This window comes from Sus scrofa, chromosome 2, assembly GCF_000003025.6.
Source record: "Sus scrofa isolate TJ Tabasco breed Duroc chromosome 2, Sscrofa11.1, whole genome shotgun sequence".
In the NCBI taxonomy this organism is placed as follows: Eukaryota; Metazoa; Chordata; class Mammalia; order Artiodactyla; family Suidae; genus Sus; species Sus scrofa.
In genome coordinates this window covers 122,526,461-122,550,460 of record NC_010444.4, presented here as the reverse complement: position 1 = coordinate 122,550,460, position 24,000 = coordinate 122,526,461, and the positions used below count along the sequence as shown (strand labels likewise).

Genomic DNA, 24,000 nt, shown 5'->3' with positions numbered 1-24,000 from the left:
TATATATATATTTCTGTGTAGCCATCAAAGTGTAAGGCAGTTGCTCTCTTCTTAAGAACCATTATCTACTATTAGCTGTAGTACAAAGTGTGCTCTTATGTATTATCTAATACACTAATTAAATTGAATGGGGTAGTGAGAACCTATTCAGTGTTGGAACTAATGACCCAGTGCATTAGTAGTGATAGAGAAGGCACATTTGAAGACAAATGTCTTGTTTTAATTGCACTGTTGTACCATTTGAATACAGAGAGTGACATTCCTTTCAAATTGTCTGTAAGTAAAGTCTGTCATTATCGAATGGTAAAGTATCATGTCTGTCTCCAGACTAACTAATGTTTAGTAAACATTTTTCTGTTGCTGATTATATCCATTCAGGGACTGTAAAAGTGAGTATAATGGATATTGATACCAATTATGGTTATTATACTGTTGAAAAATTAGGCAATATGGGAGCCTAAGATTACATTAGAAAAGATAGTATATATGTACTTATAAAAAAAGTAGCAGTACCAATTAATAACAACTAAAACTTGTACTTAAGGCCGCGTGACAGGTGTTCCCCTTATATCTCAGCGGGTTAAGAACCTGTCATAGTGTCCATGAGGATGTGGGTTTGATCCCTGGCCTCGCTCAGTGGTTGAAGCTCTGGCATTGCACAAGCTATAGTGTAGGTCACAGATGTGGCTTGGATCCTGCATTGCTGTGGCTGTGGTGAGGCCAGTCTGCTCTAGAGGCCAGCTCTAATTTGAGCCCTAGCCTGGGAACTTCCATATGCCACAGGCAGCCCTAAAAAGAAAAATAAAAAAAGACCTCATGACAAAATAGACATAAAAATATATAACATGATATTTAGAAACGTGAGCTTCACAAGAGTGGGATTTTATTTGCTTTGTTAACATTTATATCTCTAGCACCTAGAAGGATGCCTAGCGTATAGTATATTATTAATAAATATTTGTTGAGTGAATGAAAGTCATATATATAATAATATCCTCTGATTCATCTTTTCATGAGTACTTAAGGTTTATTTCTGACTAGTTCATTCAGCTGCTATGACAGAAATACCAAAGACTGGGTGGTTTAACAAAAGACATTGATTTCGCACAGTTCTGGAGGCAGGAAATGCAAGACTAAGGTGCCAGTAGATGTGGTATCTAGTGAGAGATTGCTTCCTAGTTCACAGATGGCCATCCTTTTGTTGTATCCTCACAGAGCATAAAAGGTGCAGGAGACCACAGAGGTCTCTTTGATAAGGGCACCAATTTGAACCATGAGGTCTGCCTCTGTCTTAAGACCTAACTGCTTCCCTAAGGCCCCACCTCCAAATACCATCGCACAGGGGAATAGGTTTCAGCATGTGAGTATTGGGAGGTCAGACTTATTCATTTTTAGCAATTTCAAAACTACTTCCTGTCTTAGTTCATTAGAATTGAACTTGAAATACAATGTTAAAAATGCTGAGTGCCTTTCCTCAAATATTAAGCCGTAACAAGCTCTCTGTTAAAATTTCAGAAACTAGGTTCTAAGAAGTTAGGAAATTTGGTTGTGCTCACATGGTTGTGAAACAACACAGCTGTCCTCTGATCTCCTCATACGTTATGTTCTTACCTCTGCAGCGTGCCCCACTCATGGCTAAGGGAAGCAACAATGTCAGGAGTCCCTTTGTGTAAGAAATAGAATAAGAATATAACATCTATCTATAGATAGTTGATATGTTTAATAAAGCTGTGAGCTAGGTTTGTAGTATTGAATTTTTTTTTGGCCAAGCCCTCAGCATATGGAAGTTCAGGGGCCAGGGATTGCAACCCATGTTACAGCAGTGACCCCTAGCCACAGTAGTGATGATGCTGGATCCTTAACCTACTGAACCACCAGGGAACTCCCTTACTGAAATTTTTTACAGTGAAGAAATTGAGGTAATTTTTTGCAGTAAGCATTATAGTGCTGGAACAACGTGCAAAGAGGCTTTAACTGCCAATGTCTGAGTAGCCTTCATAGATAGAATTATGTAATGAATATTATGGCCATCTGCTTTTAAAAACACTAGGCCTGATGAAGAGAAATTCATTTGTCTGAAATTTTTTCGATATTTTAAAATTATGTTGCAGTAACACATGACTTCAAGTCTGTATAGGTTCCAACAATGTTTCTGTGGTATGCAGATTGGTTGTATCTCCTACGTAGAGGCTGTAGAAACAACCTTAGGCTAAAGGGACAGTCCATGTCTGGGACCTAGCTTCTGTTGACAGAAGAAAAGGAGCAATAGAACCAATGGAAATGCCTGATGATTCTGCAGTCTTCTGCTCCAGCGTGGTAAGCATCACTTCTATTGGCCAAAGCAAAGCTCAAGTCCAGTGGGATAAGGAGGTACATTCATTCCCCCAGTAGGTACTGAAAGTCACATGGCAGTAGGTGGTGATGTAGGATTCCTCTTCTGGAAAGGAGGAGTGAGTAATTATGAACATAGCACATTGCCCTACTCCATCTGTATTAGTGTCCCAGAGATGTTGTAACAAAAGAACATAAACTGGGTGGCTTAACACAACAGAAATGTATCCTCTTATAGTTCTGAAGGCCAGAAGTCAGATATTAAGGTGTTAGCAGTCACGATTCCTCTAAGACTCTAGGTAGAATCCTTCCTAGCCTCTTCCTGGCTTCTGACGGTAGCTGTCAGCCCTTGGTCTTCCTTGGCTTGCAGTGTCATCCCTCCAATCTCTTCCTGTTGTCAGATGGCATTCTCCCTGTGTGTCATTCTGTTCATATGGCATCTTCCTCTTTTTATAAGGACAAGATATATTGGATTAGGGGCCCACTGTAATCATCTTAACACATTTTAACTTGATTTCATCTGAAGAGAACCTGTTTCCAAGTAAGGTCATATTCACAGGTACCAGGTTTATGACTCCAGCATATCTTTTGGAGCCATACAATTCAACACATAACAGTGTCCTAGCTTATTTCCCACTTCTTGTAATGAGGTTCTCCCTCATTCTCTTACACTTTGATTCAAAACCACTTACTTTGTTCTAAAGTCTCTAATTTGTGTTCTATGATTGATGGATATCCTATTTGTATCTCTGCCAGTGTTTCCTATTTCATGATCTAATTGGACAGTGTTGATCCAAGTATAAACTCTTAGTTAAATATATTCCCGATCTTTAAGATTACAGAATCCAAATAGGACTGGATGCAAGGTAGATGAGTGGATTTAAATATGGCAGAATATGAAAAGTACACTAGTATGATTTCATACTCTTCATTACAACTGGAATCTTTGAGGAACTACCACTTTTCCAGTTTGGGTTATACCGAACGATAATATCCACAATTCTTTGGCAAGGCTGGGAAAATGCTTACTAGCCTTTACACAGCATCTTATAACAGGCTGAATGCAGAAGCACATACAGGAATCTAGCTGTCTTGTATTCAAGCCACTATCAAAGACATTTGCGAGGAAAATGTAAAACTGTAACTCTCATCACTAAATTATTTTTTTGTTTGGAAATTATATTTTTTTCATAAAATATGTTTTATGTGAATATATAGCAGTTTCATTATTATTATTTTAAATAGAGAAATAAGTGAACCTTTTTAAATGTCTTAGTTTTAATCTTTTACATGGTAAATACAGCTAGGTGTCACCTACATAATTAAAATCTGTTCAAGATCCTCAAAAACAAAAAAGTTGGAGAACTACTGATGCAGGAAATCTTGAGGGCATTGGAATGAGATAAGAGTGTTGATCTTTTCTCCTTTACAGAAGGTATAGAAATTATTAGGCCAAAATACTTGCTACCAAATCTATGCATCTGCCTTCAACTTTCCCATTTAGTCCTCCTTCCCCTCCTTTATAGGGAGGTGTCCTGCTTCCTACCTAGAATCTTCCTTCTCTGTGCTCTGAATCAGCCACCAACCCCCACCCCCACACACGCTGTCATGGGTCTGGTCCATTGCTCATTACCTCTTGCCTTATCTTCCTCCATCCTTCTGGGTTGGCTGCATTCACATCAGCCATTACATAGGTTTAGTTCTCTTGCATTAAAGTCTTAAACAATAGACACTTTGAACTTCTCACCTTCCAGCGAAAAGTTCCACTTCCAGTGTTGACCATTCTTCTGTCTTGTTTTTTCACGACACCACACTCTCCTGACTTTCTTCCCACCTCTTAGAAAGCTTTTTACCTCCTTTGTCAACTACTTCTCTTTTAATTCCTCCTTAAATATTGGTGTTTTGCAGGATGCATCCTTGGAACTTTGCTCTTCTGTTTCTACACTCTCCTTGGGCAAACAATCTCATACACCACTTGGTTTCAATAACTATCTATGTGCTAATGGCTAAAATCTATACTTTCTACCCAATCCTTAATCCTGAGTTTGAGTCCCATAAATGTCAGTGACATATGTGACATCTTTCCTAGGGTGTCTCCAAAGCACCTAAAAATCAGTCTGTTCAGAACTCTGCTAAACTTTTTCTCTTTTAAACACTGTCCTCAGTGAATGTCACAGAAATTAGAAGCATGGACTCTCAAGCAGTGTGGCCAAATCAAATCCTGACTCCAACACTTACTGGCTGTGTGATTTAGAGAAAATTCCTTATCTTTTATGCTCCAGTTTCCTCATTCATAAAGTGTGAATAATAATAACAGTTTTACATCAACATTTTGTTGTATTAACAAGACTATATGTGGAAGGCTGAGAACAGTACTAGACAAATAAAAAATATCAATGAATGTGAGTTTTGATTTTCTACCTGGATGCTCCAGCATGAAACCTGGGTATCACTCTTGCAATCTCCAGCTTCCTAACCCCTCCCATTTACATCCAACCAATCACCAAATCCTAGTGATTAGTTTTGACTGACGATTTCTGAAATCTATTCAGGCATCACTACCACCATTATGACATTATTCATGCTGTATCTGGATAAAACCCACCCAGGTAATTGATTTTCCTAGTTTACCTCTGGCCCCTCCCAGGTAGTCTTCACAATATAGCTCAGTCGATTTGTTGCCAACAATTTGATTATATCACAGTCATTCATCAGACTCATTAATGGCTCCCTCATTAGTACTAGTAGTGGGGCTGAGCTCTCCCAGCACTGGGACTATGGGATGAAGGACCCTGGGAGCTGAGCTGCTGCAAGACTCCTCTAAGAAGAGAGTAGAGAATGCATCACATTCTACCCACAATCCCAGCACAAGGGATCTGAGGAGGAGGATCTGTCCTATATTCTTTTTTTTCTGGTGATTCTTTCAATGAAATTCAAAAACTCTGATGTCAGTTTGGAATAAGGAGAGTCTAAATAGAAACAGAGCACTCAGATAATCAGGTGAGAAGATGTGGCTTGGGGAAGGAAGAAAGTGAAAATCTAATTGTGTTAACTCTTTGCAACATTTTTGTACAGTGATAGGGCTTACCAGTGTCACCAGAGCACAACTTAAGTTGAGCGACTAATTTCTAAGTTTTTCTATTTAATTTTTACTATTTGCTGTTGAGGTGCTAATGTTATAAAACGAAAACAAAAAGTAAAAAAAATTCTCTGTTGAGAATTTCACCTAGAGCCTTGTGTCCACTCACGAGAGAACAATTTCAGAATGAAATAGACCAAAGTGTTCGGTCTCCTGGCATGCTTTCCTAACAATTAAATTGGGCTCTCTTCGCCAGCCATTTCAAAGACATTTTCTATTTGAAGCCGTCTGCCCACTCACTGTGAGCAGATGTAACTGCTTATCCTCCTATAAACAAGGAAAAGACCTTCAGGTGATCTGATTTGGAAGGAGAAGCTGGCTGTGGGAGAGACAGGAAGCTTCGGGGCAAAGAGAAAAAGGCGTGAAGAAAGCCAGAGGAAGGGCATTCAGAGCATAAAATGAATTGGAAAAGAACCAAACAAGGTATAGTGGGAAAGTGCTGCTGGCATTACTCATTCCAGGAGTGTGGGGCCCCTTCTGTAAGTGAAGGACTGAAGCTGCTCCTCTTGTGGAAACAAGGGAGTCAGGAAAATGTCAGACTAAGGGCACACTAGCAGAACACTTGATTGTGAATGTTTTGAATATTTTGTGTAGTGCATAAAGCAGGATATAAAGTAGAGGAGATCCTGAGATATCAAAGAAAAAATGCACTGGATGCTGTTAACAGGCAAGAAAGACTTTACTGAAGACCATTGCAATAGGATTAGAGAGATTGAACTAAGGTTCCCTGGAGCAAATGGCAGGAGAGTTTTAAGTGCTGAATCAACTAGTGGTAATTACTGGAAGAGGTCAAGAAGGAGGCTGGGCAAGGTGATTAGGCCACCTGTGTTTGCTAATTGGTGCTTTTTGAAGTTAAGGTCTTATATTTCCACAAAGACTAAAGAATGCTATCTTCTTGATGATTATGTTTCAAAGGGATGACTCCCATTTCCTTGAGAAAGACATTCCTGGTTCGTAATAATGGCAGGAGGCTTTTAGGAGGATTTACTGGTGTCAGGTAGTCGGCTTTCTGAGCAAGAGTGAGTGGACCCAAGTCTCGTGTAGTAACAATTCCTTTTTCTCAATATCTCTGCTTTGTTTCCTTGATCCTTACACTAGTGCAGGAGAAGTTCTCCCCTTAGAGTTTCAAGGTGACTGCCAGCGTTTTCTAGGGCTAACACATTCTTCTCCATATCCAACAGGAAGAAAGTTTGGGCAGTACTCAGAAAAACAAAGGAGCTTTTCTTTTCCAGAGACCCAACAAATAGCTCCTCAATTCCTCTTGGGCTCTTGTTGAGTCAATCACAAGGCCAGGGAAATGGACTTGGCATCTCCTTGAGTGAAGGGTAAAGTCCATCAATTTCTTGGGCTACCCTAACAAAGTAATACAAAGTGTGTGGCTTAAAGTACTATAACTTTATTCTCTGACAGTTTTGTAGGCCAGATGTTCAAAATCAAGGCGTTGATAGGGCAATGCTCTCTTGTGGGCTTCAGGGGAGAATGTGTGACATGCCTTTCTTTTGGCTTCTGGTGCTGCCAGCAATCCTTGCCATTCCTTGGTTTACAGCTGAATAACTCCAGTATCTGCCTCTGTTGCTACATGTAATTCTTTATATGCCTGTGTCCGAACTTCCCTCTTTTATTAAATATACCAGTTAGATTAGACTCGGGCTTACCCTAATGATCTCATCTTACTTGATTATATATGCGAAGTCTCTATTTACAGATAAGGTTGTATCCATTCACACTGGAGGTTAGGACTTCGATGTGTGTGCATTTGTGTGTGTGTGTTTGTGGCCATAATTCAACCCATAACAGAATGAATTCACTTATCAAGGCTGCTTTGATTATTAGAAGGGAAAAATGGCAACTGAAATACACCCATATGTTGTTGCAGAAATAATCATAATTTTAGGCTTCCTGCTCTCTGATTTCCATGTCCCACTTTAGCAACTCTCTTTCTCTAACATTCCCACTCTAGTAATTCTACTCTCTTTGTAGAACCTCCTATCCATTGGCTCCATCATCTCACCTCCCTGTGTAGTTGGCGTGGCTTGTGAGGTTCTCATTGTAATCACTCTCTTGTACATACCCTCAGCATACTTGTCCTCCTTCCTTTCGTGAAGTGCATTGTACAACACCATGGCTTGGCTAAAACTGATTCTTGGTTAGCTCGGCATCTGAAGCCGAACCTCTGAACATGGCTTTAGAAAAACACACTTAAATGCTGACTGGTGTCACTTAGAACTTGTAATCACAAACCTCATGTGGCCTCTCAGTATTGCTCAGCCCTGTGTGGTATGTATTTCTCATATTGATTAGTTCTCCCACTCTCTCACATAACCTCTTTCACGTTTTCCCCTCTCTTCAGACCTCCTATACTCCTGTCACACTTCTAATAGCCACGGATACCCTTTTCTTATTCATTGATGCAATAGAGGGAAACAGAAAAGAGCCTTTTAATCCACCAATCATGAAATCTACCAAAATGCCATAACTGTACTCTTATAGTTTACTGTCTCTCTTGGAACAGTGGGTGAACTGTCTGACCTCCCATCAAGGACAAACCTCTATATTTGCTCCTTCTGCTTCTGCCATTCCCCTTCCCCCAGCACTATTTCCTTCCATCTACAGGGTCATTTCCATAAACATATAATATGTCATAATAGCTCCGTGATTTGAAAAGTTCTCACCTGTCTTCATATTCCTTTGAAGGTATTTTCTTATTTTTCTGCTTCCTGTTAGTGCAAAACTCTGTGAAAGAGCTGTCTTGAACCACTAGTCTCTGCTTTCTACTCCAACTAGACTTTCATCACCAAAACTCTCCTTAAGCAGCTCTTGTAAGGTCCTCACCCACTTCTGCCTTGCCAAATCCGCCAGCCAGTCTCAGTCCTTATCTTATCTGTCCTCTTGGCAGATTTTGATACATTTGTTCAGTTGTTTTGTTGGAAACACTTTCTCCACTTGTGGGAAATCACACAGTGTGGAGATGAAACACACTCACTCACTCAAAGTTATTTGCAGTTAGATCACATGTCTAGGAAGCACACCAACAGCTTCGTACAACTAGATGTTGAAGTGCCCAAAGCATGGACCTCTGCTTTCCACTCTTTCCAGCTACACTCACCCCATAGGTGATCTCAAGCCTTCCATGACTTTCAGTGTCATCCACATGCTGATGACTCCTGAATGTATGTCTCTGGCCCTTGCCTCTACCATGAACTCTCTATCTGTACATCTAGCTGCCTATTTTACATTTCATTTAGATCTTTGCTAATCATCCTAAATTAGTATGTCCTAAACAAAACTCTTGATTTCTGCTGCCAATCCCTTTCCTTCCTCGGTCAGCCCCATCTCATGATAGGACTATAGCACACACATGTGTACGGTGTCATCCATGGTTCTTCACATTCTCTTGTACTTCACCTTCAGTCTTCCAACAAAACTTTCCAGGTTTCCTATCAAAAGATATCCTGGAGATAAAAAGCCATCCTGAATCCAGTGACTCTTGGTCACTTCAGCTGTTCCCAGTCCAGCCCGCTACTACCACTCTTCTGAGAAATTTCAATACTTGCCCATCTGGTTTTCCATTTTCCACTCTTCCCCCTTACAGTTGGTATATTTCCCTAGAAGCCAAAATGATTGGTTATATCATTAATTGGATCATATTATACCCTGATTATAAGTCTTCCAATGAATGGAATATTGTCCCAGGTCCTTATCATGGCTCATAAAGCATAACATTATTCTCACTTCCAACCTCATCCACTATTTCTCCTTCCACTCCCCCTGGCTCCCTCCACCCCTCTAACCTACCCTGTTTTCTTTTCATAGCACTTAATACTTCCTAAGTACCACATTATATATATTTTCACTGCTCTATCTTTGGCATCTATAAAAGTATACCTGACAAGTAGAAGGTTCTCAGCTAATATGGCTTGAATAACAGTAATACTCTTATCAATGGTTTATATTTACACACTTTAAATATGCCACATGGTACTTGCTCCACATGGATTATTTTATTTAGTAATGATTATGGCCCTATAATATAGGTTCCATCATTATTTACATGGAATAGATTAGGAAATTGAGATGGACACAATGCCACACAGCTATGTGGTAGTGATTGAATTTAAACCTTGCCTGTTGGTTTTCAGAGGCTTCCTCTTGAACATTTCACCTCTCTCAATGTTGTACTGTCTATCCTAAATGTCAAACCCCACTACAAACTCAGAAGCATTCTCTGCTCCATTTTGGAAGTGGAAGTGGAGATTAATTGTCTAAGTGTACATACACATTCTTGTACCCTTCCCTAATTTATCTCCCAAGGTCCTTCTTATTACATTTCTTCCTGAAGCCATTTTTGCCTTTGCTTTTTTGTCTTTTACATTTGCTCCCAGGGGACGCTGACAAAGCCTGTTAACTCTTATAGGAGTTTTTGTGTTTGTCTCTCAGGATTGTCAGATTGAAGCCTGATTCTCATTTTCCCACTATTATATTTTCATTGCCACAAAAACTCTTACTTTCATGTATATGTGAATTCATTTGAAGAAGCTGAGTTACCATAACATAAATAATTTGACACTGAATATAACCAAGAAGACATTAGGCCTGTACTAGCTACTCACACATCTTTTGATTAATTAATAGATAACTACCAAAAACATGAATGGCCCTCTTTTTCATTTTTTAAAATGAATTTATATCATAAGTTGTTGCTTTAAGAAGAACTATACTTGTGCTTAATAAAACATAATTTATGTTATATACATTTTAATGAAAAAATGTTCTTTATTTATGACTCTCACTCATAAGTAAGCAGAGAAGAGATTTGGAGGAAATTTGATCTACGTGTGTCCAAAATTCTGTATTTTTAGGAAGAGCTAGAAGTGGAAGAATCAAGCACCATATTGTAAGAGCTAATTACCATAACTTCCTTTACAACCTATCTTTTTATAGTGTAAGCTGTGTAATGCTGCCCTATGCTTGTCTTGTGTGTTTAACTTTATTCCACTTACCATTGTTCAGAATGTTCACTAGATTTGTGGTTTTTTTTTTTTTTTTGTAGATGGAAAACAATCTTTTAACCTATTTTTAAAAATTACGCATGATCTTTTAACCTAAAGATAGCTCAGTGACCCTTCTGTGTGGTGAAAACCTCTTCTTTTTGATAACTTTCTCTCGATTTCCCTTGGATAGTTAAATAATTGGTCTTGCTCACTCTTTTTGGGACTTGGAAGCTTGCCCCAATTATGCAGCTGATTTTGATGCATATCTTAAAATGAAACTGCTTTTCCACTCTGCTTTCCAGTTTCCTTAGATAACACACGTGAAGGATCAGAGGACATTGTTGGCCAACTCAAATGTGAAGTCAGCTACAAAGCTAAATGAAGGAGTTCCCATTGTGTCTCGGGGGGTTAAGAACCTGACTAGTATCCATGAGGATGTATGTCCTTGACCTTGCTCAGTGGGTTAAGGATCCAGCATTGCCTCAACCCGTGGTATAGTTGCAGATGCAGCTTGAATCTGGTATTGCTTTGACCCCAGCCCGGGAACTTTGATATGCCACCATGGGTGCAACCCAAAAAGGAAAAAAGCTAAATGAGGGCTTCTCTCATTTATCTTGGAAGAGGGAGCATGGAAGATATGCATAAATGAAACCAGTGTGCTCTCTCTTCTAAAGAAGAATTCTCTTGATCTGTGAATACTGTGGCTTAATTTTTCAGGATTTTCTGCTATTTTACCACTTAGCTTCCTTAAAAAATGATGTTATTATGTTCTTATAACAGAATCACAATTTTGTGCATGTCGTGTCTAGCACACACACAATCACAGATGTAGGAATACCGCTGTCCTCTGGCAGTCTCTCTGGGACAGAGTTGAGAATGATTTACTCGGAGTCAGTTTGCCAGCAACAGGGACTACAAATCTGCTGATTCACTCAGTTCTTGAGGAAAAATCAATTGTGTCAAATCTTCTTGCAGTGTGATAGGAAACATTGTGAGTACAAGTCAATTCAATATTAATTTAGTACTTTGTACTTGACACTGCTTGACACTGAGCTAACGTTGACTGTCTGGTCCCATAAAACAGGCATGATGGGCTGCAAGTCTATCCTTTCACTACTACTTATTACTATTTATACTGCAACCTCCACTATAACAACTACTACTGCTGCTACTTCTACAACTACTGGATCACTTTTCTATGGCACACAAGATATGATGGGCACTGTTCTGATCATTGCTCTTTAATAAAACAGCTCTTATGATATAGGAACTATTGATGTGTCTATTTTGTAAATGTACAAAGCAAAGCACAAAGCAGTTAAGTAACTTGCTGAAAGTCATATAGCTGGTAGTAGAAGAATGGGGATGTAAATTCTATATCTAGACCTTTGCACTATCCTGAGCTCAGCATCTTATGAGCAATACCTGATACATGGTTGATGCAGCAAAGGCACGTTGACTTTGTATATTTTAATGTGTTTGTAGTGTAAGCAGTCTGAATGATGGGCCAGTGTGAGCTGCATATACAATTGTATTGTTTTATTTTTTCAGTTAATTGTGTGAGATCGCCCACTTTTATCAATGGCTATCTATCTGATACCAGTGAGATTTTCCCCTCTTACTAGCTCTAACTGTCCAAGAACCTTAGAGGTCTCCTCGGTCCCATGGGGTTAGCTTATCTTCCAAATAGCCAGTGGACAACTGGGTTATAGGCTCAGTTGGGTTATAAGCTCCTGCTTGCGCTCCTCCTTGGTGCCACATGGTGCTGCTGTTGATGGCTGGTGCCCCATCACATACAGACCTTTGCTTGGTGTCCTGTTACATCTTACCAGTTCATTCATTTAGAAGCTATTTTTAATGAACATACTATGTGCTAGGCCCTGGGCTGTGCTATCTGCCAAACTACAAAAGCTGGTCAAGAGAGAAAACCTTTTTATGGAGCTTACTCTAGTGAGAAACAAGGGAACCAGTAACTATGTAAAATATGTACAGATTAATGCTTGGAGAATAGAAGCAGGAAGTAAGGGGTGTGGGTCTATTAAAAATAATCTGAGATAGTATCCGTAAGGAGGTACCCTTTCAGCTGAGACCTAAGTTATGGAAATGTTCTCAACTTAGATGATGGTGATATGAATATGCTAAAGAAACGTCGGTGTGTATGATTTGGCCTGGTGAACATTATGGTATATAAATAGTGTGTCAATAAAACTGTTTTTAAAAAAGTATTGACATCCAGCAGAGATATGATCATAAGTCGATTGCACCATATTTTCATTTTCAAACATAAAACATAAAATAGGATTCTGTTTTATGAATTGGGTAAATTCACAGTTTTCCCCATTGCTTTGAGATTTGGCCTTCTTGAGTGGGGATCAGTTATCTGTCTGCGTTAGAGCATTCCTTTTTCTACAGCTGTTTTCTCTCTGTTCTTCCCTGTGAGTTTATTCCTTACAAAATTCCCCTTACTATGATTTTGGTGAAATTCAGGAGAAAACAAAATTAGTTGTGTGTGTTCAGTCTATAATCTTAGCTAAGAACTCCTATTATATTTTCTGCATAGTTACTGCTCAGTTGTAAGCTTTTATTCTGTATGCTAACTACTTGATTTTCTTACTGTTTCTAAGAGTTTTTTAATTATCGTGGGTATTCTGACTATATGATTTTATCCAGTGCAATCAATGCCTAAACCTTACCAATATTTATATTTATATTTTATTTCTCTTGGCTAGGACTTGTACAAAAATGAAATAATGATGATGATGATGAATGTTTTTGACTTTTTTCTTCCTAAAGATTAATGGAAATGCTTCAAAGATTTCACCAGAAAGCATAATGGCTTGGTTTGAAATACATCTTATAAAAAATAAAAACAGACAACAACAACAACAACAAACTGAGGTCTGGATGATGGGATGAGCCAGCCACACCAAAAGGCAGGGGAAGAGCATTTCATTTAGCGGTAAGTCAAGAAAGAAAAGGGCGACCAGTGTGAAGCCTTGGTGACTGTGGGGCAGGTGGATGGGATGGAGTTGCAGGCTCTGCATGCCATGCCATGTAGGGATTTCTAGGACACAGGAGCAGGCTTTGCCATTTCTGGTTAACAGCTTGGTTTTTATGATGTCTTTAAATCTGTATTGGTCACCCCTGCTTCTAGCTCTCAGGTCTGTCACCTCCTGCCCACTGCTCCCCTTCCTGATAGACTGTATTAGCTCACACTGAGGGTAGTTGTGGGGCTGAGAAAGGGAACAGTGCTATTTCTCTGAGGTCCAGCTGTGGCTCTCATTTATTACTGGCTTGGGCAGTTGGCTCCATGGTCTTCTGCTCCAGGCTCGCTCTGTCCTTCACTGAGTGGCTCCTCCCCCTGCCAGTCCCCAGGTGAGCTCACAAATAGGGCCCCCAGCTCTACTCTTCATTCTTTTTGTATAGCTCCTCCAGCTCTCTACTTAATGATGTCACACTGCAATTTCTGCTTTGCTGTTGCCATTCTGTTCTGTGGTGGGCCTTTCTTAGGCACTTGGTATTTTTCTAAATTATTCTTTAGGAAGTAAGGTAGAAGCCCTCTGCCTGGGCCAGAATTTTCAGATGGTTTTTGACATTACCATACTGGATTTTCAACCTAGGATGTGAGAGTGGATATAGGAAACCATGTTTCCTTTACCTGGTCTCTTTCTCTCTTCTCCCCCCAACCCCAGTTTTAGAAGAGACATTTTATTCACCTGTGAAGGTGTTTCCCACTTTTTCTACTATCTACCTTTCTGCACTATGGCTTCCAGTGAAGCTTTGTGCTCAGACCTTCTTGCTTTTGACACATGGGGTGAAACTTTGGGGATGAGGAGGACCCTTTCCTTTCTTAGCAAATGCTGGCTCTGTTATCAGCAATAACCTAAGTGGAAACACAAAGCTAAGTGATGATTTCTGAGTACTAGGCCGGGCTCAGCTCTTTCTATGGAGGATTCATGCCTTCAAGTCATGGGTAGTTAGCTATAGGGAGTAGGGCAAATGATTTACATGGAAAGACATATTTACCATAATGAAGACATTACCAGTCTACTGTCCAAAAGGGTATTATTACTACTATACTGTATGGAGAGGGTTTTTGTTGACCAAACTTGGCCTCTGTCCTCTGGTGCCAAATAGAAATGCAGAGACAGGGTTTTGATTGAAGGAGAAAAAATAGCTTTCCTTGCTTTGCCAGGCAAGGAGGCCACAGCAGGCTAATGCCTAAAGACTATGCCCTCCTTTGGGGAAGAATTGTGAGGGTTTATGGTCAAAAAGGAGAAAAACAAGGGTTAAGATAAGAATAAGAGTTGGAGCAAACATGCATTCTTCTTTTTATCTCTTTCTGGAATCTTTGTCACCAAAGCTAGTGTCAGGAGATCTCAGCATGATTCTGATGGTGGTCTTCTGAGTTAGCACATCTTGACTTTTCCTAGAATAACAATGCTTGCGGGAAGTGCATGTAGGTCAGAGATTGGAAGAAACAAGGAAAGTTCCTGGAAAATATCAGGTGCTTATAATTTTTAACCCATAGGTAATTGTGCTCAGGGTACCTAATCTTTAGTTCACAGGAGATTCTGTTTAGGGTGCAATCAAACGAGGGAGGAGGACAAGGAAGGGCTCCAAACTGTTCACTTTTAAAGTATTCATTTCTAAAGAAGCATAAGGAATATAACTTTTTTCTTAAGTGTGTGTATCTACCTCATTTTGTGTATCCCTTGAGGGGGAACCAGGACCTTGACCTAAAGGCTGCACTACTGTTGCTTGACTGTTCCTCCCTTGTCTTTTCATCCCCTTTCCCATCAGCAGCTGTCCGAGCCTGCCCCTTGGAACCCATGGAACACCATGGAGGCTGAATGAGGTCCATTTCCTAAAAACAAGAAATGGGGACACGGAAAGGATTTGGGGCCCTGCTCAGTTTCAGTTTTGAGGCTGAGTCAGACTAACTGGGTGAATGCTGGGGCCAATCAGCATGGTGAGTTATTGGCACAGCAGAAGTACAAAGGGCTTTTGGTGCTTATCTAATTTACATGATAGTCTGGTAGAACTACAGTTGTTCAGGTGTCTGCCCTTTCCTAATTACCTCTTATAATTCATAAGGAAACTGAACCAGCCCTACTATTTGTGCAAACATGTAGACGGGTTTTGGATGAAGGAGAAAAAGATAGCTTTATTGCTTCACCAGGCAAAGGGGGCCAGAGAAGGCTAGTGCCTTAAAGACTGTGCCCCTCTTGGGAGAGATCAGAAGGTGGTTTATAGTTTGGGAGTGAAAAATAGGGCCATTGATAAGGATCAGGATAGATGAGAGCTTGCATTGTCTTTCAAAGCTGGTGTTTAGGTGGTCCCAGGATTGGTTCTGATGATCCTTCTTTTGGAATGAAGAATGCTTCATCAACATCTTCCATTTGTTGGGATTTCAGTTCTGTGGAAGAACTCAAAGATATTGTTAGGTATATTCCTTTAGGAGGAACCAGGATCCTGCCTCAAGGCTGCACTATTATCTCTTGAGTGTTCTCCCTGGTCTCTGCATCCCCTCCCTTCCCTGATTAGTAACTATTTGAACCTGCTTTTTGGAGCTCAGGGAATATCATGGAGGCTGAAGCCCATTCCCCAAAAACAAGAAATTGAAGGCACAGAAAACTTGTGTGCCCAGGAGCCCCACAGGGCCCTGTTCGGTTTTACTATTCCCACCTCACACTTCAAGAATCGATATTAATTATTTTTACTCAAGCACAGTAGTTCCATTTTACTGCGGCATCTTTCAATAATCTAGACTTTAGCAACCCGTGCATTTCCCCAGATGACTTTCATTAGTAAGGATTGTCCAGGTGACTGAGCTTAACCTAACCTAGCATACTCAACTGGAGTTCTTTATTTTATGCCTGGGAAAGAGTTTCTCCCCTACCCCTTAGCCCCACCCCATCCCAGTTTTGGACGCACCAGGGAAGCCTGCAACCCTAACGCTTCTGATAGCCTCTTGTGCCTAAGGTAAGACAGCCTTGGGATGAAGCCAAGTCATACATATGGCAGGAAAGGGAGAGAGAATTGTTACCAAGGAAAAGGTTCTTTGTCTCATTGCAGAAGGAATTCAGAAAAGAGATGGAAATTAAGAAAGTCAAATGATGATTTATTTGAGAAATATGTCCCTGGAGGGCATGTGGGCAGATGGGCAAGCAGCTGCCCTGCATTTCTTCAGCAGGCTGGTTATGAACAGCATACAATGGAATGGGCAGAATATTCATTGGGAAGGAGGGGCTTGGGGGTTGTATTCCGTGATTTCATTCCAGCTCCACCTCCCTGAAGGAGGAGAGATTTTTGTCCTTATTTAGCTTTAATCAGAAGTGTCGTGGTGTCAATACATGATGGGAACTTCTTATCCGCAAGGCTGATTTTATTGTAATAAGGGTATAATGTGTAACAGGTTACATTCGGACACTACAAATTATTGCCTTCTCCCACCTTCTTTTGTCTGCCTCCAGGACACTTATTACCCCAAAATATGTGGTTTCCTGTAAGTCTAGAGGTTCCTGCTTTTCTGCGCCTGCCCATGGATTCCCACTGTTTGCAAGGTGCTTGGTTTCCTGCCACCTGGCTCTGTGCCCCCTCCTCCCCCAAACTTAGGTATTTGCCTGCTGTAACAACAGAGTGACTCTGGCTAAACCAAACAGTCTCCTTTAATTCTGAATTTATTGTCATGTGAGACAATACATTTCCCAGTTGTTTCAGCCAATTTCTGACAGGATTTCTGTGTTTTTTTCATTTTTCAGCACACATCCTTTATCTGGCCTGATAGTAGATTGGGTCAGGTAGTTGATATCCCTACTAAATTCTGAGAAAATGAATTTGAAATCCAGAAGTAAGAGAGGATAATCTGGGGTAGGGGGTGTAGTCGGAGTGGGTGCAAAAGCCTCTTGTTTTTCAAGGACTTTAACAGCAGTTGATATAAGATAGGCTTCACAGTTGTGATGAGTAGGGAAGGGGTAGGCAAGTGTAGCATTTGGGTTAGGGAAGAGGAAGAATGAAAGTAACTAACATTTATTGAGAATTTGGATTCATGGCATTGATTTTCATTTTGGATACAGTACTACATTTTTGCCTCTCAACAAAGAGAGATATTAAGTAACATTCCCATAATTACAAAGCTAGTATGATCTGATCCCAGTTCATCTACATCTACAGAGCTATGTAAGTCACTCACCATCTATGGCATGATTTGATAATTTAAGAAGGCAAGAAAGCTCAGAATACTTTTTTAAAAAGGGGCCCATCAAAAATGCTAATGTGAAGAGGAGGTTTATTTCCCAGCTCTAAAGGAGCATTTGCTAATTCAGATTCAGAATAACTAATTTCTAATAGATTTAGAGCATTTGTGGTAATTATTTCAATGTTCTGAGAACAGAACACTCTTAGCTTTTGCATATTTATCGCAAGACTGACAAATCAGTCATCTGAAAGATAACAAAGATAACAAAGATCCCAAAATCCTAATGCTTGTAAATTTGGGGAAGTCCTCTTAATTCTCTACTCTGCTTAATGCTAAAAAGCCAGTCAGGAGAGACAGCCCTGGTGCTTGATGGATTTCTCCAAATTTTGCTGAAATTGTTGAAAAGATAGACAAAACAGGAGAACTTAGAGAATATTAACTGTATAATGTTATAATTGCTCCTCTTTTCCAGTGTCGTCCTTGTTGTGGTCCATGAACATGGACTGGAAAAAGAATTTTCCAACATACTGTGGTGAAGGGAAAGAAGAGTTTATTGGGATAAGAGGTGCTGCTGGGGCAGTGGGATGACTTCCTGATGATCAGGGAGAGCCCACCTCAGGGGTGCATGGTCCTGTCTGTTTTTATAGCCCAGGGAAAGAGGAGAGGTCTTGTGATACACCTGCGACCTGCTTATTGGCTGAGGAAAGATGGGGGTCTTCATATACACTTGCTAGTGGTTGGAGGGTGTATATTGCCCCTATAGAGGTGAGGAGTGGGCCACATACCATTCCTTTAGAGGTATGAAGGAGTAGGTTGCTTAAATCAGGGGAGAGGGCATTGCAGTAAGACAGGTGGGGCAATTATAAAGGTCTGGGTCTGGTAATTCTTGTCTTGGCCAGAGGATTTGCATTCTATCTCTTTGAAGGAGGCTTAAAGTCCCACAGTCCTTTCTTTCCAATCTTTGCTTTTTACTTTGTCTTTTTTTTTTTCCTTTGGTCTTTTAGGGCTGCACCCACAGCATATGGAGGTTCCCGTGCTAGGGATCCATTTGGAGCTGTGGCCACCGGCCTACACCAGAGCCATAGCAATGCAGGATCCCAGCCATGTCTGCAGCCTACACCACAGCTTATGGCAACACCATATCCTTAACCCACTGAGCAAGGCCGGGGATTGAACCTGCATCCTCATGGATGCTAGTCAGGTACGTTAACTGCCAAGCCATGATGGGAACTCCAACCTTTGCTTTTAAGAATGAGTGAGAAAAGACTGATTCTATAATGTTCTGGGAAAGGAGTGTCAGGCTAGTTTGGTTTGCATTTTCTATTACTTTTTTTTTCTTTTTTTCTTTCTTTCCAGAATCACATTTTCTTCTAGAAAGCTGCTTCTTTTTATCATGACATCCAATGAACTTAATTCTTTTTTTCTTTTTTTTTTTTTCTTTTTTGTCTTTTTAGGGCCATACCTGCGGCATGTGGAGATTCCCAGGCTGGGGGTCAAATTGGAGCTATAGCCGCTGGCCTACACCAGAGTCACAGCACTGTGGGACCTGAGCCACGTCTATGACCTACACCACAACTCACAGCAATGTGGGATCCTTAACCCAATGATTGAGGCCAGGGATTGAACCTACTAGTCAGATTTGTTTATGCTGAGCCACAAGGGAAACTCCCTGAACTCAATTCTTTATCCTCTCCTAGTTTGGCCCAAGAGGCCAGTACCACACCCTTTGTGAGAACCATACCTTATTATTTAGAAAATTTCTGACATCTTCTTAAGGAAAATGTTGAATTATCTAAAATATATGATTATACACAAGTAAGATATTAAATTTACATCTTAAATACTGAGTTTCTTCCCTCTGGTAGCTTATCTTAAGGGAAGAATTTTTGAATCTCCTTTTCTTATTGTTAGTCTTGCCTTGATCATTTAGGAAGAAATTTTTAGTTTTGTGATTATTAGGGACATTTGAAAAATGAAATTTTCCTTTAAAATTAAGGTTTTTTTTGACTTTAGTATCTCAGAAGGTAATTATTAGGTGAGTCATGCAAAGTTTGCATCTCTGTGGGTCAAAAATTGTCAATACTGGCAGTTTCATATGATTCACCCTAATCCTAGTATCATCCCAACTGTTCATAGATTTTGCATGAAATCGTTCTCTCACAAATATTTTCTCTTCTTTCTCTCATACATTTTCCGAGTGGGGGAAAAAAAAAAACTGAGAATGAATTTCTTTTTTAAGTTTCTAGGGACAACCATTCACATTGAATATTTCTTTGTAAATGAATCAGCTGTTGTGTTTTTTACCCTTCTATTTTGAAGTACATCTTAATATGTTCTTTTCTTCCCAAGAATGCATAGTGCAAGTACATGATGAAGTCTCCTAAAAAAAAGTAAAATATCTTTCTTTAGTATTATTTATAGGGAACATTAGAATAAACTTTGAAAATAATGCAAAATAGCACTAATTAAAACAAAGTAAATATCTTATTGCCAGCTTATGGCAATATCTCTTATTTAAAAGTATGTTTATAAATTCACTCAAGCTAAGTCATATGGTCTACCAAGAGTAAAAAGGTAATTGACTTAAAATAACTAGAGAAGTTCCCCTGTAGCACAGTGGGTTAAGGATCTGGCTTTGTCACTGCAGCAGCCTGGGTCAGGGCAGTGGCACAGGTTCGATCTCTGGCTTGGAAACTTCTACATGCTGCGGGCATGGTCAAAAAAAATAAATAAAATAAGTAGAAACCAGATCTCAATTTTGATGTAAGTATGCTTTCTTTATATTATAGTTGTAGAATAGGTACTTAAAATTTTTCAGCCCTCTGTTGGGGGTGGGGGATTACTTTAAATACACACTAGTTTTTATTGAGGGCCTGTAAATATAAAGCACCTGATATCTGTGAACTTTACTTTTAATTTTGGTTCTCTTTAACTACTCAGGGTTTAAGATGTTACATTTTCAATGATAAAAAGAGTTTTCACAATCACTCTGATATTGATTGTTTTGGTGGGAACTCATGGATTGTTTTCTAGGTTCCTAAAAGTGAGGCAGTAACAAGGTGCATGTGCCCCTTGAAAAACCCCCTGGGACTGCACTCACCTCCACATAGTGATCTGTTTTAAGTCTGTTTCTAGTCCTACCTCCCTCAGGTCTAAGAGACCCAACAGTTGTGATGTGTCTCTGTGGGGGTCCTTTCATCTTGCTCTATGCAGACTCTTTTATTCACTTCATGTGAAGTGCAGTGCTTGCCTAAACTGGACATGATCACTGACTGGGCAGTATAAACGAACCGGGGCACTGAGAACTTGACAAGTGTTTTTTTGTTTTGTTTTTGTTTTTTGTTTTTGTCTTTTCTTTCTCTGTTTGCTATTTCTTATCTGAGGATTTCCTTCATTCTTCTACTTAGGAAAGAGGCAACTGGTCTTTCTATCCCCAGCTCTCACAGAATTTCCTGGGAGTTCTAGGGACAGTCACACTGTAGGGCACATTTCTCAGGGACCAGTCAGCATGTTGATTCTGAAGAATGTTCTTTTCCTCCTCCAACTCTTAGGGGTTCTGGGTATGTTGTAATGTGATGTGGGAAGGCTGTAGCCTGACTTTTTCTTTTACTGAGTTCATCCAAATATATCTATTTTTCTTCCTCAAGGTTTGAATTTTCCAAGGCTTTGATTTTGAAACTTAAAAGCAAAGAATAATTGAGCTGACTGAAAAGGAAAATAGGGATAAGACAGGGCCAAGAGAGAACAAAAAATGGGGATGGAGACCAGAATTAGTTGTTTAGAAAAGACCTCTCTGTGTATCATTAATTTTTTCCCCCTCATTAACTATATGTGGTCAGCCATACGTCCTGTGGATATGAACACTGCCATATATTTTAAATTTACTTTGTCCTTTCCAAGGAAGGTTTAGGGAAGCCTTTATTGGCTTCATACTTCCTCTAGAATGAACTCCAAACTTCTCAGAATAGCATTCGTATTTTTCCAAGATTAAGTCCCAGTTAAAACCCTTGTTTCAGCTTTTCCCACATCTTACCTGCCTGATCCTTTATTATTTCACTTCTTTAAAATGTCACTCACATTCCTGCCTTTATATCTTTGCACATACTAATCTCTACCTAGAATTATTTTGCAGCCTTTTGAAAGACTGTTCATATTTATTATGCAAGGCCCAGGTTGAATACTACCTAATTCAAGAAGCCTTCTTAAATTTCTTCAGACAAAAAACTACTGGCTTTTTTTGGGACAATCTTTATCCATCGGCTTTATTTTTTCTTAAGTTTGCAAGCATTTAAAAAAAATCCTGTAAAATTATATGTTCAACATCTCAATGGATTTTAGACATCTAGAAGAAAGTAACCCATTTATTCTGAAATTTAAGAATTTCTGATTTTTTCTCTTTTGATTTTATATTATTTGCCCTTTTCACTGCTCTAACAAAAAGGCCAGATAGCAGCAGCTTTTTCCATTTGAAAACTGAGCCACCCTCACTACACCCTCAACACAGTTTCCATCTAATGATCTCGGATTAGGGTGACCAGAAGACCCAGGACCACAGGAGCAAACGTGAGTGTGCTGGGAAAGCAGCCATGTATGTGGTCATCCTGTCTGAGTTGGCTGCTCTTTTTCAAAGGGTTGAAAAGTAACGAGTGAAAGAAGATGACAAGCCTCTCTAAGTTGTACTCATCACTTTGCTTGTCCTGACAGACAGAATGTAGTCACAAGGGCATGATTAACCGCAGGGGAAACTGAGAACCTGTAACTGGGTCCCATTTTTCCGGCTAAATGCTAGGGTTATTGGTAGAGGAAGGGAGACTGGATATTGAGGTAAAGCAGGTAATCTCTGCATGCAGATGGAATTGGAACACTCCCTTTGAAGTCAGATAGTTGAAAACTAAAATTCCTACAAAGTTGCAGGAAGGAGTGGGTTTTAGGGTGGGGGCAACCAGAGAAATGGAGACTCTTCTGTATAATTAGTAGACTGGCTCTTTTTCAAGTCAAGGTACATAACAAAAATTTCTGAGAAAACTGTTTTGAGAAAGCAGCTCAAGAAATGAAACGTGTGTCCTTTGTATTTTCAGAATAGATCTTTTTTTTTTTTTAAATAGAATTAACTGAAAGATGATATTCAAAAGTCTTTCCCAGTAAATATAGTTTAGAGGAAACGGGTGAGGAAAACTTAAAAGTAAACCAGGCTCTTTGAGCTCTGTGCTGGGGGATTTGAGGTTTCATACTGGCATTCCATCCAGTAGGACTATGTCTCCAGCTCCCTTCACTAATTGGCAACACCATCCAGTGGGTGAAGCCAGTTGAGAGGAATTTAGCCGTCGGCACCCCTGGTGTGGCCATGGGAGGAAGGGCTAGAGCAGCACATCTCTAAGTGGTTTGTCTGAAGATTTCAGAGGAGGTGGATGCCTCCCTTGGAGATGTATCATTTTAATCAATGGTGACCTCAATATGTCATCTCATATTTTTTAAAGGAATCTGAAACATAACAGCTATTCCTGAAAGTTGAATGTGTACTTTTTCCTCTCTCCGCCACCCCCAATTTTGCTATCAGTCATGGTTGCTAATATCCCTGCTGTCTTCAGCCTAGCTGCCAACTCTGTCAGTTACTGAAATATTGTTTATGCAGGAGCAATTTATTTTTTAGGGAGATGAAAAGCAGATTGCAAAAGCAGAGTATTGCCAACATGTTGGAATATATTCTGGTTCAGAACACTTCAATAAAATTTTTGAATTATTATTTATTATTTTATGTTTATTGGTAAAGCGCTTCACCAGTATATTCATAGAAAAATTTTTCTTTGCTTGAAATGATTGCCCATGTTTCTTTTTTATTTTTGTGAGAAACTAATTACATATTCTTGAAACTATTGGACATGTGAGGGATGATATCATATTGCTTCATTATGACATGTTTTTATCATGTAACACATGTGCTGTATGTAATTTATGTGTTGTGGCATATTTAAATGTATTTTTCATCTTATTTTTAATAGTTTATAATTTTTTCCTAAAGAACCTTTTTTTGCTTTTTAAAAAATTTATGAGAATGCACATAAGTCAAAATGATTTTTATATCTCTTTCTTATGTCATAGAAAAGACAAACATAACAAACATTTCTATTTAGACTGTGTTGAGCTTTGTGGGAAGAAAATGATACTTAGCACTGGACTTCATGCCTTTCATTTATTTTTTTCTTTATTTGTTTGTTACATAAATATGCTGTTTTCTTTCTAGTCTCTCTTCCTTTAATAATCCCCACCTCTAATTTTTTCTTTCTATTATTTTTTTAACCTTCCCCTTTTTCTCTCTCTTTTTTTTAACTTGATGTAGA

At 39.5% G+C, this 24,000-nt stretch overlaps 1 long non-coding RNA gene across 1 annotated transcript in view; it reads left to right on the top strand.

Moving 5' to 3' along the window:
• The window catches only part of LOC102166412, a 128,519-nt gene that overhangs the window by 75,017 nt on the left and 29,502 nt on the right, over positions 1 to 24,000 (top strand). Inside the window, exon 3 of the long non-coding RNA XR_301961.3 lies at positions 13,255 to 16,446. This is a non-coding gene — a long non-coding RNA (uncharacterized LOC102166412). The remainder of the gene's footprint in view (positions 1 to 13,254; positions 16,447 to 24,000) is intronic.